Source organism: Geospiza fortis, unplaced genomic scaffold, assembly GCF_000277835.1.
Source record: "Geospiza fortis unplaced genomic scaffold, GeoFor_1.0 scaffold27, whole genome shotgun sequence".
NCBI classification, from domain to species: Eukaryota; Metazoa; Chordata; class Aves; order Passeriformes; family Thraupidae; genus Geospiza; species Geospiza fortis.
In genome coordinates this window covers 355,987-361,316 of record NW_005054329.1, presented here as the reverse complement: position 1 = coordinate 361,316, position 5,330 = coordinate 355,987, and the positions used below count along the sequence as shown (strand labels likewise).

Here is a 5,330-nt window from a genome sequence, read left to right as displayed (position 1 = left end):
AAAAAGGAAAAAAAGACCTCCAAGGTTAAAAGACTTCATTTAAACTGCACCAGGTTTATAGGTTGCAAAATGTTCTTTAATCAGTTTATTCTTAGAAGGCCCTAACTGCCCATGAACAGGAGTGGGCATTATCTTAAATGATCCCACAAGAACACAGCCGCTCTGTCTTGGTGGGGTTTGCTGGCATTTTGCTCCTTTAGTCTCCTTAGCTGGCCTTTTCCGTGCACCTTCTGCAATCCTCTTGTGAACGTTCTGTGCATCATTACCCACAGCTCTGCTCCGAGACTCCTGATGATCTGTGAATTATTAGGTTTTGCTTTTTGAAAGTTAAACTGATTTTCCTATCAATATATTTGTATTTGTGGTTTTGCAAATCTTAAATCCCAATTTCTCAAGGCTGCAGGAGATGCCAGTTGTACAAGTGAGCCAGAAATATCCTGAATTAGACACCTCCCTGCACCTCTCTGTGTCCTCCCTCCCTCTGAGCCTGTTCCTGTACTGCAGACCCTCTGCATTCTGTTCTAGTAGCAGTGGCTCACGGGGAACCCACTTTGTTGGCTTTTCCCTTAATCCCATGCTGTCTGGAAGTCTACTTGGGGTTTTCCACCTGCAGGGATGTTTAGAATTTGGACACCACTGATATTGATATTAGAGTAAATTTGTAACAGCTAGAAGTTTCAAAGAAAACATCTATTATTTCTACAGGAGCAGAGGAGCATGACTTGCCTTAATGGTGCCTTGCCATCACCATCACTCACCTGAGATAGGTCCAAGAACAAGCTGAAGGACCCTTGTCTTGGGGAGCTTCATTATATCCAAATTTGCAACAGGTAAACAGGTGCCAGGGGATGATCAGAGAAGGAGAATACAGAGAAGGCCCCTTTAATTCTCTCCGTCTGCTCCTTGGTGCAAGTGGGAAGGAGAACACAAAGTTGAGGCCCCATGTCCCATGTCCTGCAGTCCCTCCTGGGAATGGCCTTGTGTGGTTGTGGGCAGCCTGCCCCATGCCCAGGGGGACTCCCAGGTGCTCAGCAACACTTCCTCCTCACCATGGATCACTGAGCTCACACCCATGCCATGATTTATTCCAGCATGGACATATTTATACCATCTGATAAGCAGTGCCTGCTATAAATATGTCCATGCTCTCCCTTTTGCTATGCACCAGTGAGGAAGGGGCATGTTGTGATAAATTGACCCTGAAATATGGTGCGTGTGCATAGTTTTAAAGACTGGAAGGATTGGGTCAGTTTGGTGTCTCTCTGTTGTGGTTCAATTAGTTATTTTTAAAGGAGTCTGCTGAACTGTGGCTTCCAGGGAACATTTCCAACATTACCGATATTTTTAACCCTAACGTGTGTCACTTGGCAAAACTTTCTGAGCACTAATAAACAAAAAGGCCCTGAACTACATCTCAGCATCAGAGCAGGACTATTCTTCCCCTGCTGTGGCCCTGCCGTGGCCAGTGAGGGCAGGGCTGTGCCCTGGAGGGGGAGACATCGGGTCAGCATCCACTGATGCTCTGGCACCCACAGGGAGAGCTGCATCCCAGGGCAGCCAAGCCCGGGGGCCACCAGCACTTCTGCACACCCTGCCCAAGGATCCAGGGAACCCACAGCCTTTCTGGCCAGCACCACTCACAGGTTTGTGGTTTGCAAGGGCCCTTTCACAATCCTGGGTCATTTCTGCTGACTTCAAATGGTAACGTGGAGCAGAGAAATAATAAACTTGAAAAGAGTCACTGGGAAACAACTCCCACTGGTTCAGACAGCAGCCTAGAACTGGGTCTGCTGTGGAGGAGGATGAAGGGCGCTGACACCCAACGTGTCTGGGAGTAGCACTGGAGTCAGCGTGACCAGGTGCAGCTCGTTATGTGCAAGGCTGCACGATCAGGTCCCAGCTGATGAGAAAGTAGACACCTGTGCAGTAGCGGTTTTTCATAATTTCCCTCAGATTTGGGGTCCATCACCACGTCTGACTTGGAGCTGCTGCCTGCCTCTTCTCCCAAACTGTGAGTATCAGCTATATTTTTTTCATTTTTCAGAGGAAGTTTATAATTAGGCTGGAATTCTTCAGGCCATGCTGGTTTGGGTTAGATTGTTTTGTTAAATTTTGAGAAAAACTGTTCTTCATTAAGGAATGTGTTTCCAAAGGATGGCTGAGACCTTCCCCTCTCTAGTACTCAGAGTCTTGTGCAGTTCTAAACTTGAGTTTCTTTTCTATTTAAATATTCAAAGCTTGTCTTTGCTGTTGTTTTCACAAAACCTGACCTGAGCTGGAGCGGTGCCCCAGGCTGTGGAAGCAGAAGCTGGGCCAGCGCGGTTTGAACTGGCTGTGGCTGTACCAGCACTGACCGTGTCTGTGGCAGGGCTGAGCAGCCCAGGAGGGGTTGTCAAAACTGTTGGGAAGAGAAAGTTCATTTTCTGAGGAGTTTTGAGTGGTCTCTGCACAGGGCAGAGCAAGACTGTCAGTGGGTGAGTGGGGTGAGCTGCGCTCTGCTGCCTCGTGGGTGGGGAGCTGGCTGCCCTTTCTCCGCTGTACCATCGTCTGTGGGCCTGGGCCCGAGCTGTGTTTGAGCAGCAGCACTCTGGTGTCTGTGCCAAAGTTACCCCTTCAGCTGCCTATTTTACCTTTATTTTGTAAAGTGTTCCCCCTGCATTTCGGCTGGGTGACAGAGCTGCCCCTGGCTGTGCAGTGGCAGAGCTCAGAGAGCCTGTGTGCAGCTCAGCTCTTTGTGGGGTGAGCCGGGGTGGGTGCTGGTTTCCCCCCAGCCTGTCACTGTTACATGAGATGTGCTGCCATGGGCACGATGGGTTACATGAGATGTGCCAGTACAATGAGTTACGTGAGATGTGCTGGTGCAATGAGCTACAGGAGATGTGCTACCATGGGCACGATGGGTTACATGAGATGTGCTGCCATGGGCTGCAGTGAGAGCTGGAACAGGTGGTGTTCTCAGGGAGGGTTTGGGCACAGAAAACCCTGAGTGCCAGGGAGTTCCTTGGCCCCAAGGTCGGAGGCTCACCCACAGGAGGCATCACTCGCCCCTGGCCTGAGCTCGGGTCTGGGAAAGCAAGCAGCCCTGCTTTCTCTTCTGGTGCTTCTTTTAATGGATTCTATGAGCAGGTCATAGGTTTTAGGTGGAAATCTTTCCTGCAAACTCTGCATCATTGAAGAGGCAAGAGCAGGAGAGACGAGTAGGAGTGTTGTTGTTGCAAGTAGAGAAATACTCTTCCACACCTGGCTGGAGAGCAGCCCTGGGAGCGTGGCGAGGCCGGGGCTGTCCTCGGGGCTGTCCCGGTGCTGCTGCAGCTCCAGGCTGCCAGGAGGGAGCTGGGGCTGGGGCCAGACCCCTCTGCTGAGACCCCCCACCCTGCCAGCCCTGCTTGTGAGCCCCCACAGCAGTGCGCTGGGGAAGGGTCCAGGCGTGAACTCAGTACAAGCGTTTTCACCAAAAAAAGGTTAAAGCAGTCATTGTGCGCTCTTCTGATAAAGCCCAGCCTAAGGCGTTGCTGGCGGGGTGCAGGTTTGTTTGTTGAGTCTCCAAAACTTTAGAAAACATGAAAGCACTTCATGTAACCAAAAAGGATACTAGATACAGGCTTATTTCTGTGTTTACAGAACTGTTTTTGGGGGAAAAAAAGTTATTAAAAAAAAATCAAGACAGAGTATTTTTTCATAGCATAGCACCAAAAGGAAAGTAGTGCAGCTTTGGACAAATTAGAAACAGGCATGAGTATTACACTTTACATGGATGGTACTCGGGTATTAATCCATTAAAGTAATCAAAAGAGCTTAAATAAGAATCTGAAGGCTGCAATATATATGTCAATGAACAAGCTGTAAAACTTCCTGAAAAGGTGATTTCAAAGCCATATTGTCCAAGCTTGGCAAATTGCATATTTAATTATTTTGTCAGTCCCTCTTTCTACTCTAATCTTTTGGTGAAATACCTTTAGACATATGAAATCAGTTAAGATAATTAGGGTATGATGGAATTAGGTGTTACTTGATTTTCAAGAAAGATACCATCCTCTGCCTTGGTATAAAATGTGTGCAGACCCCAAAAGCTGGACTGTATTGTAATGTTTTCTTTTCTATAAAGATCAAAGGTCTCCAGCCCCTTTCAAGATGTTTGCAGAATTTGTTTCCTAATTATCCCACATTTACTTATTTGTGTGCTGGGACATCAGAGTTAACTCTTTGATTGTAAAGATGAGATGGGACCTTCCTCCAGATGACTGGGGCCAGCAAAGCCTTGCATCTCAAAATTGGTTTTCAGATTACATGGTTTCAGTTCTGAGGTTCTGGTGTGGTTTAGGATAGATGAGGTGTTGTGTTTGCTTGATTTTAATACCCCAGTCCTCTACAGCAAAGATTTGGTTTTCGGCAGTAAGAGTTTACACCTTCATTAATATCCTTTACAAGTTTACAAACTCTTGGTAAGCAACAGTAAACTATTTAGGCTTTGATTTGTCTGGGAGTTGGAACTGTTTTCACCAAACCTTTATGGTCTTTCCATGATGTGGTGCCTGAGTTTCTTCAGCAGAATTTTCTATAAAAGTTTTGAAATTAGAATTTCTTGGCACACTTCATTGGCTTTATTTTTCCCCCATCTAGAGAGATATAAAAGACTGACAGGACACCCCAGAAATGTGAAAACAGGCTGTAAGTTTTGCAGTTTCAGTTGCAAAGTTACAAAAATAAAGTTGATTAGAATAGCATGAAATCTATAAAATAAAAAGTAAAATGTTTATAGGGGAAGTCTAATATGAAACATTTTTAAACAATGTGTTTTATTTACTTTTTATGCATTTCATTTCTCATATTCTTTTGAACTTTTTTGAATCTTCTCATATGTTTCCTAATTACATTTGCCTCTCTGACTCCTGTCTGTATTTCCCTCAGCACAGAGTGGCCGAGTGTTTGTCTTGGTTTGTGTTTGTTTCTTTCCTTTGACAAATCAGCATACACTGCACCAAGCTTTTCTGAGGGCATGTTTGCAATGGCGAGGCTGTGGTTCAGATCTCACAGGGACCCAGTGAGGGTTGTGATAACGGGTGGAGGATGTGCCTGCCCGCACAGAGCTCTGCCTGGGACCTACAAACGCCCCGTGGCTCTGTGGGGGGAAGTTGCTCGCATGCTGACAAGATAAGCTGTTTTCCCTTATGGAATCCCTCTGCCCGCTTGTGGTTCCGCACCCTGCACCGGCTCTCGGGCTGAGCAGGGCCCCGCAGCCCGTGAGGAAGAGGAGGGCAGCGGGCTCTGCTGTCCCGTGCGTTCCACCCGTGCCAGAGCAGGACAGGGTCCCTGCCCGTGCCAGGATCTCC

At 47.2% G+C, this 5,330-nt stretch overlaps 1 long non-coding RNA gene across 1 annotated transcript in view; it reads right to left on the bottom strand.

The window, feature by feature from the left end:
- Window positions 1-170: 170 nt before the first annotated feature.
- Window positions 171-5,330, bottom strand: part of LOC115947883 — a 7,594-nt gene continuing 2,434 nt past the window's right edge. The window contains exons 2-3 of the long non-coding RNA XR_004081741.1: window positions 759-902; window positions 171-296 (exon numbers count right to left, since the gene is read on the bottom strand). This is a non-coding gene — a long non-coding RNA (uncharacterized LOC115947883). The remainder of the gene's footprint in view (window positions 297-758; window positions 903-5,330) is intronic.